This window comes from Cricetulus griseus (genome assembly GCF_003668045.3).
Source record: "Cricetulus griseus strain 17A/GY chromosome 1 unlocalized genomic scaffold, alternate assembly CriGri-PICRH-1.0 chr1_0, whole genome shotgun sequence".
NCBI lineage: Eukaryota > Metazoa > Chordata > Mammalia > Rodentia > Cricetidae > Cricetulus > Cricetulus griseus.
The window spans coordinates 183,025,233-183,036,775 of NW_023276806.1; positions in this window are offsets into that span (position 1 = coordinate 183,025,233).

Sequence of the window (11,543 nt, forward strand, 5' to 3'; positions counted from 1 at the left end):
TTTTAGGTTATCCTCTCCTCCATTGCCTGGATTTTCAGATTGTGTCATCCTTGTAGGTCTCTGGAGATCTCCCTAGTTCCAAATCTCTTCTAGGACCTATTTGCTCCCTCTAATATGGTATCTCTCATCCTGCTCTCTCTCCTCTATTCTTCCCCCTACTCAATATCTCTGCTCCTCATTTTCCTCTCCTCTACTCCTCTTCTCCTCCTCTTATTGTGGCAGCACCCTCTCCCCTAACCTCATGCTCCCAATTAACTCAAGAGTTCATGCCACTTCCCATTCCTGGGGTCTATTTATAACTTAGAGTCCTTCATGTTTCCTTGTTTCTTTGGTGAAGAGGATTATAGGCTAGTAAACCTTTGCTCTATGTCTAAAATTCATATATGAGTGAGTATGTACCATGCTTGTCTTTTTGTTACTGGGTTACCTCACTTAGGATGGTTTCTTCTAGTTCCATCCATTTGCCTGTGAATTTTAAGATTCCGTTGATTTTTTCTGCTGAATAGGACTCCATTGTATAAATGTACCACATTTTCTCTATCCATTCTTCAGTTGAGGGTCATCTAGGTTGCTTCCAGGTTCTGGTTATTACAAACATTGTTGCTATGAACATGGCTGAACATATGTTCTTGTTGTATGAACATGCATTATTTGGGTATATTCCCAAGAGAGGAATGGCTGGATCTTGAGATAGATTGATTCCCATTTTTCTGAGCAACCGCCATACTGATTTCCAGAGTGGTCTTACAAGTTCACACTCCCACCAGCAATGGAGGAGTGTTCCTTCTCCTCAACATCCTATCCAGAATATATTGTTATTGGTATTTCTGATTTTAGCCATTCTGACAGGTGTGAGGTGGTATGTCAGACCAGTTTTGAGTTGCATTTCTCTGATGGCCAAGGATTTTGAGCACTTTCTTATGGAGAGTACCCCTCTCTAAGAACAGTTCATGGAAAAACACCAACGTGCCTTCAGCCTTTGACAATTATGGTCCCTCTAGAAACATCATACCCTGAGCCAGGCAAGCATATACATAGTCATAGCAATCAAGAGGCAGCGGGATCTTCCAACCATACACAATATAAATACTCAATTTAAGAAAAAAAACAATGTTGGAAATTGTGGTAAACAAGACTGAAGAACTGCAGCTAATAGGTATAAACTACACTACAAAAACATGCATAAATTAGTTCATCTCAGTCTAATGGCACAATGTCTGAAGGCTGACAACTGCCATTTGCTCACTAAGGAACATCCAAACTAGTATTTGTCTTTTTAAGTTCACTTGTCCCTGGAAATAAAAATAAAATCCAAAGGACCCAATATACACAGTTCCCCATGATTATTAATGGTTGCCAACTAATAATCTGATATTTCAACTTTTAAACACCCTCTTGAACTTGGAAAAACCTGATTCACCTCTGTTCTAGCTCAGGACTCACATAATACCTAACCTCAATTTTCTGAGCCTACATCTCAAAATCAGATTGTGCTTTTGATTTACTATGGATTATAGGGCATTTTTTACATATGAAGAGGGAGTGTGGTGCAAGAGCTCTGCCCTGGCCCAAGGCATTTGAATCCTAATTTTGGTATTGGAGTAAAGCAGCCAACAACAATCACGTTTGAGTTTTCATTTCTCATTGGAAAATCAGTGAAAGCAAACCTTTCAGGATGAGTTGTTCTTAGAATTTAAGATCATAGACTATGTGATACCTAATGTCATCGCCTCCCTCAAAGAACCTTAATACCTGAATGTTTCCAAGAAGTGGAACATAATTTGCATAAACAATCAAATGCATTGATTTTTTGTAGTAGATATAGAGAATTTTACCTTGTGGCAAAAGTATTTTCACAATTCAGTATCAGAGCCACATAGATGGGAATACTTCAGATGGGACAAGATAGATATTTGAGTTATAAATTTAGGTTCTCTCGAGACTTCAGGTAACATATGCATACCACTCTAAGGAACACAATAGTGGGCAATATTGTCTTATCAACTACATTGGTGTGACATATACAGTTAGTATGAGATTCTCAATTGCTTTTGAAATAAATTAGTTTCTATATTCAAAGAGTTTTGCTTAATTATAAAAGTTTCTATTTCACATGCATAAGACACATGAATAAGAAAATTACAAAGCTGTGACAAACCTGCTGACATCTAACTTTACCATTTCACATACTTTAAATTTCTCCTGTAAAGAAGTGACTTCATTTGTCAATTCCTCCTCCTTTTTCTGATAATCGTTTAGCAGATGGTATTGCTGTTCCAGCACCTGCTTTTGATCCGGGACCTGCTGCTTCAGGAGAACCAGCTCTGCAGCAGCACTGCTGTGGGTGCTGCTCTGCAGTGTCTCACTGGCCTGAAATTTGAAAATGGAAAGAACCTTCAACATACTGAACACTGAAGTGAATGTTTCTGACCCGGCTTCTAGAGTCTTATTCTGTTGACACTGGCTCTCTCTGACATCTCTTCCCCTCAGGGGTTTGAGATCTTCTGGTTTTATGACTGGACTGACTGAGCCATGAAATTATCTTTCAAATGATAGTTCAGAGAAAACAGGTCTAGTGAGGGAAATAGGACTGAGGCCACAGTGGCAAGAGAAGTGGGACAGGAACACATTTCTGCATGCCGGCAACTTTGCAGACTCTAGTTCCAATCTCTTTCAATCTCTTTGGGTTACTTGCTATCAAACTCTGAACAATGCAATCAGATACCATGTTAGTCAGTGTTCCTACTGCTGAATGATAAAACACCATGGAGAAAGCAAGCTGGGGAGGGGAGGGTTGATTTGCCTTATGCTTCCACTTCTTAGTTCATCATCAAAGGAAGTCAAGTCAGGAACTCAAACAGGGCAGGATCCTGGAGACAGGAGCTGACATAGAGGCCATGGAGGATTGCTGCATGGTGGCTTGCTCCTCATGGTTTGCTCATCCTGCTTTCTTAGAGAAGACAGGACCACCTCCCCAGGATGGCACCACTCATATTGGGCTGAGCCCTCCCTCTCCCATCAATCACTAATTAATAAAATGTCTTATAGGCTAATCATATGGAGGCAATTTCTCAGTTGTGGTTCCCTTCTCTCAGATAATTCTATCTTGACATAAAATGAGCCAGGGTGGTTTTCCAAGGTAAACATAAAGTAAATGAAAGGTGTAGATCCAGTTACCATTTAGAGCCTAATTAAAAGAATGCCAGGATTAAAAAGGTCCAATGCAACTACAGAGTGATGTCTGCAAAAATCCATTCAGTCCATCTTGATAAGATTTTGTAGACTTTCAAAACTGAAATAGTAATTTTCATATAAATAAGAGCACGAAACCACTCATGAAGTATGAATTACAATTCTTGGTTATGCTCTGTAATGGTAGCAGCAAACACCTTTAATCCCAGGACTCCAGAGGCAGAGGCAGGGGGATCACTGTGAGGATGCCAGCCTGGTCTACATAGTGAGTTTCCAGAAAAGGCTAAGAAGATACACAGAGAAACTCTGTCTCAAGCAAACAAGCAAACACACAAACAAACAATTTTTGCTTACCAGCATCAACAGAGATTTGCTAGTGTTTTCAGTATGCTAAACTAGTACACTAAAGTATTTCTTTCACTACACAAAAATCAGCAAATGGCTTCATAATAACTTCTGATTTTTCCTTGAATGCAAAAAAGTACGTAACTCATTGCTTAAAAAAACGAATAAACTGCCGGTGGTGGTGCCTGCCTTTAATACCAGCACTGGGGAGACAGAGGCAGGCAGATCTCTGTGAGTTCCAGACCATCCTGGTCTACAAGAGCTAGTTCCAGTACAGCCTCCAAAACCCCAAAGAAAACCTATCTCAAAAAAAATGTTGTAGTACCTATAATACTTACATGCTGGTCTTGAAATTGTACTTTCTCACTTCTTTCTGTCAATTGGAAAAATTCTTCCAAGATTTGATCCGTCTCTTTTCTTGATTGCTGCATATGAGCAGCTAGGCGAGTAATGATGCTGTCTCGTTTTTTAATGGCAGCTTCAAATTCATATGACTAAGAGAAAACAGTGAAAATATGTAATTTTATGTAAAATATGTAAATATTAGCTTTTTTTCCCACAGTTCAGTATCCTCTCATGGAAGCTACCGGCCTGTCCAAATCAGTTATAGTTCAAATCGGACTTTGAAAACATGTATGAGCCTTAAGGAAGGAAGAGAATATATTTGGGTTGACTTTTCCATGTGTTCTTATAGAAGAAGCATCTTTATAGTTTGGAGAGCCCCAAATTATTCTAGGCAACACCAGAAGACACATTTAACCCCAGCTTTGTTCTGAGAAGGATGGAATGGAAGTATGCCATCGTTTCTATCATTGTCCCTCTTCATCTTGACTTCCCTGCCTAGAAGGTGTCACTGTAACCAGGGAGATGACCTTCAAGGTCTTGCTGACATTCTTTTTGGGCTTAAGTCATAATTTTTGTGGTTTACACCAATTTTATCTCAGACTGATGACAAAAAAGACATCTGTCGTACAGGAGGCATTTGGCTCTAGCTATTTACACAGGTTAAATTTCAAAAGTCTGAATATTGCAGCTGTGTTTCTACAATTCTCATTTTAAATGGGCTTGTTGATGCTATCCATGTACAAGAACAAAAATTATGAAATGGCCTAGGAAGCCACTGCAAAGCTCCATGTGTAAAAAGCACACACACTTCCATTCACGTGTATAACAAACCAAAGCCCCAGGAGGTGAGGGCAACCTCTGCAGCACTTCAGTCCCACAGGTAGCTCTCATTCCTTCCAGCCGTTGAGTTAGTTCTTCAATCTCATGCTGTTTTCCAGCCAAATCATTTTCTGTCATCTCGACATGGGTCAGACTGCAATGAGCTGCTTGTTCAGAATGAGAACTATCAAGGCTAATTCTTTTTCCTAAAGCAATCCATGGTTTTTCATAATCAGTACTAGCAACATTCCTCAGGGACAGAGAGGAAACTTATAATTCCACAACAAAGTCTATTTTAGAATATTCCTACCTCCTGCATGTTTATTGGTACAGAAACCTGCTTTGTTAGTAATGAGACAGAACCTTAACAGCACAAGCATGATTTCTGTGCTACAAAGAGAAGCTAACTTGTTTTGTTAAGTATTAAAAAAATAAATAGAAGTATATGCAGTAAGCTTTGTTAGTAAGCTGGGGACATTTACACAGTATAAAACATTAGTATCATATGTAGTTTAAATACTATATATCCTTAATGAATTTGTAGGCTTCCCTGCGTTTGTCACAAAACAGCAGCCATTTATCTGTGAAAAATAAAATGAAACCAGTTTCTTGATTCATTTATTGTGATCTTAAACTGAAAGTAATTTAACTGACAACAGTATTTCACAGAGCCTGGGGCCACAAACTTAGCTACACTCACTGGCCAGCTAGCCCTAGGCATCCTCTGTCTCTGTCTCTCCAGTGCAGGAACTACACACACACACACACACACACACACACACACACACACACACACACACACACACACTTTCATACTTTGTATGTGGGTGCTAGGGATCCAAGCTCATGCTTGTGTGGCAAGCACTTTACTCATCAAAAAGACATACAATAAGTTCAAAGGTCAATCATATCTCAAACACCAGAGTAATTACAATGTCCCTTTGTCTCTTCCAATCACCACTAATTTCCCTCATACTGCTTCTCTATATAAAGGGTAATTGGACTGCTATGGTTTTAGTGTTTGTATGTGAGGTCAGAGTTCAATGTCAGGTGTCTTTCTCAATCACTCTCCATCATAGTATTTAGAGATTGGGAGCAGGAGCATGAACCTGGAACTCACTGGTTCAGCTAGACTGGCTGAGCCAAAGCCCCAGAGATCCTCCTGTCTTGTCCTCCCCAGTGCTGTGATTACAGAAACTAACAATCACACCTGGATTTCACATGGGTGCTGAGGAACCAAATCCGGGACCTCATGTTTGAACAACAAGAAATTTAGAGGTTCACCACCTCCCCAGCCCCTGAAGACGCTTTTTAAAAGCATCACCTTTTTGGCTTTCCTCTCCTCTCCATCTGTCTGCTATTCTCTAAGATGAAAGAAAGATCACTTTGATAGCCCAGAGTACAGGCACAGTGAAGGAGCCCCCAGCAAATGATCTTTAGTACACTGTTCATCATGGTGTTTCACAATCACAACTGCTTTCTTGCAGCCAGACAGGCATGTGAAAAAGCCGAAACCCAATTGTCTAATCATAGAAATGTTTGTCCCAACCTAAAGAGCTTCCATAAATGCTTTAGTGCCACATTTGGCAATGTTTCCTAGACTGTTTAGGATGTTAACCGTGGTCACAGCAATGCCCATCTCCATGAAATTCAGAGGACTGAAGGCTGGGATTCAGTCAGTACTTTACCACAGTTCAACCTGGAAAAACCTGCCAGCATCTGATTGATAGCAACCCTGACTAAGGCATCAGAAGCATTAAAGATCCATGAGTAAAGGAAAGATCCATGTTGGGATAAGTCAGTAGTGATGATCAAACATGTATAATGGACAATCACTCAAAGGTTTCCAACTCATGCTAAGTAGAATTCACTTAGTCAGGCTTACTGAAAGGGCTGCAAGAACTAGAAAAGATTATCCTTGCTTTATTAACAAGAAGCAACCTGCTTTATCCTTTTTGATTGAGTCTGGTATCAAGTGCACTTCATCAGATATGAGAAAACCTATACCTGTGTTGTTTTCTAAGCTTTCTCTTACTCTTACCTGGTATGTGGACTCTGATGCATTCACTCTCTGTCTAGTGTGTCTTTGCAAGTGAGATGTATTTCTCACAGACAGCAAACAATTGTCTCTTCTATATTGTTTTCAGGTAGCCAATTTTGTTTTTTTATTGGAAAGTAGAAACTATTTATAATTCGTCCTCTTATTGACAACACTTTGCTGTTTCCTCTAACTCTGTTGTTTTCTGGTTTCAAGTTTTCTTGGTTTGGTTTGGTCTTTTGCATCCCCACTCTGCACCCACAATTCCATATTAGGGTTTTGTTGATTTGCAGAGTAAGACAAAAATGGTTTTTACCTATTTTTCCTCCATTCATCATCTTTCTATGATTACTTACTCTTCCCTGTGCTTTTGTGACTGAGACTCTCTCTCTTGTCTTCTCTATGACACTTGTCAGAGTATTGCTAACTTGCTTGACACTAATGGCTTTAGTTAGTACTCATCTTTAAAAGTCTGAAATTCTCCCATACTTTTTGGCATAGTAGTCTTAAATGTCAGTTTTTAGAGGTTGTTATATTATATCCATATTGACCACAGAGTAACTTTTATATAGTATGAATGAGATATCAATTTATTTATCCATTGTTGGTTATTTTCCTGGTCAGTCTACTAGTAAGTATATAATTAGCTCCAATGCACATTAAATTTATTACCTAACAAAGGTTCAACCCATATCACTAATATAAAATTGTGTTATGTTAATATATGCATAAATAGTTCTCTTTTTATTCGAAACCTGCAAAACACTGAAATTTATGAAATATACTAATGGCTGACACATTTAGAGTAAGAGAAAGGCTTTCTTTCATATTATCTAACTCTAAAGCAAAGAAATGGTGATCATATTTTAAAAACTGAGACAAATGATACAAAACTATCACCATCATATGAACCTCCACTTAACAGTTTCTCACCTAATGTCACCACCAGAGCATTAGTGCCAATAAAAAAGTCCATATGATTAATGCAAATCCACACATTCGTGAAAAGCTTTACTCAAATCAAATTATCAGAAAAAAATTGCTATGCTAAATGACACCAGTTCTCAGTGGTCTTCCATCTAGAAACCCAGTTCTAAAGCCTCTCATAGATGCAACTAGTTCACCATGGCCTTCTTCCTAGCAACCCAATATTAAAGCTGTTCCCAGAAACTAGCCAGAATCTCTATGTATTTGAAGATAAATCTATGGAATGGTTAATGTGTCAGATAACATTGTGAAAAACAGCCACAGTAAAACATATCTATGGTTTTTTGCTGTTTTAATGCTGTTGCCATTTTGTTGTATTGATAGAAATGCAACAGAATTCTGTAAAATGTACAAGAAACAAAGTAACAACAATCAATAATTTTAGTGTTATAAAATGACTAATTTTACCTACATCATTTGAAATTATGATATGTTAATCCTACCTCTCCTGAACTACAGTGGTTTACTGTAATACCAATTCACTTTCAGGATAAAAGTTAAACAATTTACAGTTATGCCTAAGCTCACATATTTTACTTCCACAAAGCAACTACTGTTCTAGCATAATGAAAATGACTATACACAATGCTACTAAAACCAGGGAATACACAATGAAAACCTAATACCAATTATTCCGATATCTAAAATTTCACCTATGAATTAGAGTCTAAGCAGTAAATTTTTCTCCATATAAAAAATCAAGTGGACATGTTCGTATACACAATACCTACCCATTGTAAGTCAAAAACACCAAAGTATGATTTCTCTAAACCTAATAACTCCTAAATAAAAGAATTCTAAATGCTGCTATCAGAAGAATCATTTCCTCAAATGTATTCTCAGATCTTGATGCTAAAGTAATTAAGCATTTTTGCTTTATCCCAGATTTTAGGCTTGAGGTCAGTGGCATTCAAAGCTCCTCTCAAATATGAAGTAAGAAATAGAAGAATTAAATCCTTATTTTTCTAATTTCTGTTTTCACTGTCCAGCACACACACACACACACACACACACACACACACACACACACACACACACACAGCTCTAGCATGAAACACGGTTTATAAATACTATCATCTATTCCTCATCTATTCGTACAGAAGCGTTATTTAACATTCAAGATCAAGTTCTGCAATGGCCTTCCCAAAAGGAAGTGACTGCTGGGAGGAAAAGAAAGGAGCTTCCCTCTAGTCTAAAGTCCTGTATCTGTGCTTCCTAACACTTGAGGCTCTGCTCCTATATTTAATTCTTTAGTTATTTATTATGTTAGTTATGCATGTGTGTGGGCATATGTGCACACACATGAAGGCCATAGGACTACTTCCCTTATCACCCTCTGTATGGCTGCTGGTCTGCCTTGAGACAAGGTCTCTTACTGACCTGAACTCACTAAGTAGATGAGACTAGATGACCACTTAGCCTCAGGAACCCTTCCATCTGTCTCCCTAGCACTGGGATTATGAGGGTTAGCCACCATTCTCAGAATTTTAATGTGAATTCTAGGAACTGATTTGGTCCCTAGCCCATAAGGTTCTTTTCTAAATCTAAAGATTTCTGGGACACAATCCCTCCATATGACAAAAATAAGTTCACATTCTATATTAAAATCTGGCACTAAAATAAACAGACTATCTGGTTCCTGGTGCATTTCTATAATCCCAGCACTAGAGAGGTAGAGGCAAGTGGCTCTCTGTGAGTTCAAGGCCAGAATGTTAAACAGAGCAAGGTCCAGCAAAGCCAGGACCACACAGAAAAACCCTGTCTCACAAAAAAGCCTGCTGCTACAAGCTGCAAGAGCACACAGGAATTATAAAGCCATCATATTGTGAAACAACACAGGATATTAAGAATTCTTCTGTTGGATTAAACCAATATTAAAGATGTATTTAGTGTTATAGTCTTATGAATAAAAGTGGATTTTTCTTGCTACAGATTCTTCCTGTAGCTTATTTCTTTCTGTAGCAAACTTGGATTTACTTATCACAGTTTACACTATCTAGTCATTTACTGGGAACAATTTCTTCCAAAGCAGTTCAAGTTTACCAATTATATTCCTTAGCCATGTGTGAGCCCAGTTTCCCACAATCCGGTCCGTGTTTCCTTCTCCATTGTAATTGCAGAGATCTGCCTTCCTGCGATTATCCTTATTGACAGTTACTTAGTCAGCATTTAGGGCCTAGGCTAAAGCATTCCATCTAAGACATTCCCAGATATCCAAGGACATAGAATTACTACATACTCAAAGATATTGAGTCATAATTGCCTAGATGGATAGAAAAAAATAATCATGGCCCTGTTTTACCTCAATGGCAGAGAAGTAAAAAGCTAAAGGAACCCTGCACTAAAGATTCTCAGACATTTTGTTTTATTAACTAAAGATTTTATCTCAGAAATTTACTGCTCCTTCCTATTTCCCCTGAGAAGATAGAGACTAAGGAAACCAGCCCCTTTGCTTATCTTTAGGGAAAAGTCAACATTCCTTAATGCCTGTGCCACTACTGAGGCCAAAACAGTGGATGCTACCAGGTTTTATTTCTTGTGTGAAGTAAAAGTAGACACTCTCCTTAACTTATAGCCCTAAGCAACTGATTCTAAAAGGTTCTCCTAAAGTTTCAGTTTTTTTGTTGTGTATAAATATTAACTGACTTGCAGACCCTGAGAAATTCAAGTCTCATATTGTATTGCAAAAAGAATTATGGTTGCATATATATATATATATATATATATATATATATATATATAAATTGTGGCTCATTTGTTGAAGCCTGAGCAAACATTTTAGAAGCTGAACTTATAAAGTTTTCAATAACCACCCTCAAAAAGAATAAAGAGAATGATTAACATTCATGGTAGTATACACCTCTAATCACTGTACTTGGGAGGCAGAGGCAGGTGGATCTCTGTGAGGATGTGTAGGACTACATAGAGAAATTCTTGTCTCAAAAAAAACAAAAACAAAACATTAAAAACAGTTATTGTATTTAAAATGATAAATATATCAAAGAATTCAAATATCAATATACTACAATGTTTAAAAAAAACTCCATCTTGAAACGAAATCCCATGACAGAGTTGCCACGGTACTAGTAATGTTTTGAAAATTGCAAGGCACGCAAAGAATGGGAGAGTATGGCCTGTTCACAAGAAAAATAATGGTCAATAGAGAGAAACTGCTCTTGATTTTGGATTTAACAGTCATAATCTTAAAATTGGCTATGTTAAATGCTGTGTGTCAAATAAATAAAGGAATTCATGCTGAAGTAATACAACAGCAACAAAAACGCAGAGTAAAACGTCACTGAAGGTATGCCACCACAGTACAGAGAAAAACCAGCAAACTCAAGTTACATCAGTCACATCTATCTGGACAACTATGTAGCTCTGACTATCCTGGAAGTCACTTTATAGGTCAGGTTAGCCTGGAATCTACTGAGAACTTCCTGCCTCTGCCTCTCTAGTGCTGGGATTAGAGGCCTGGGTCATTATGTCCATTCAGCAACTGACTTTAAACACTGAACCAACTCAGGCGTCCCTCAGCATTTGCTTTTCAAAAGTTAAAAATTTCTTACATCATGAATACTATCAAGATATAAAAAAGATAATATTTACAGATGGTATATCTAAGAATATAGTGAATTTTTGTTATTCAGACTCTTTCCTTCATGAACTCACCTCCTTAATAAAATTTATTTGCTAGCCCCCAAATCAATTTTCAGGACATTGACTGGGACATTTGAGAACATGAGCAGAAGTGGGAAAATTTACAGTGACCCATGGCAGATAATAGTAGATGACACAGAATAGGGCAACATTTCCA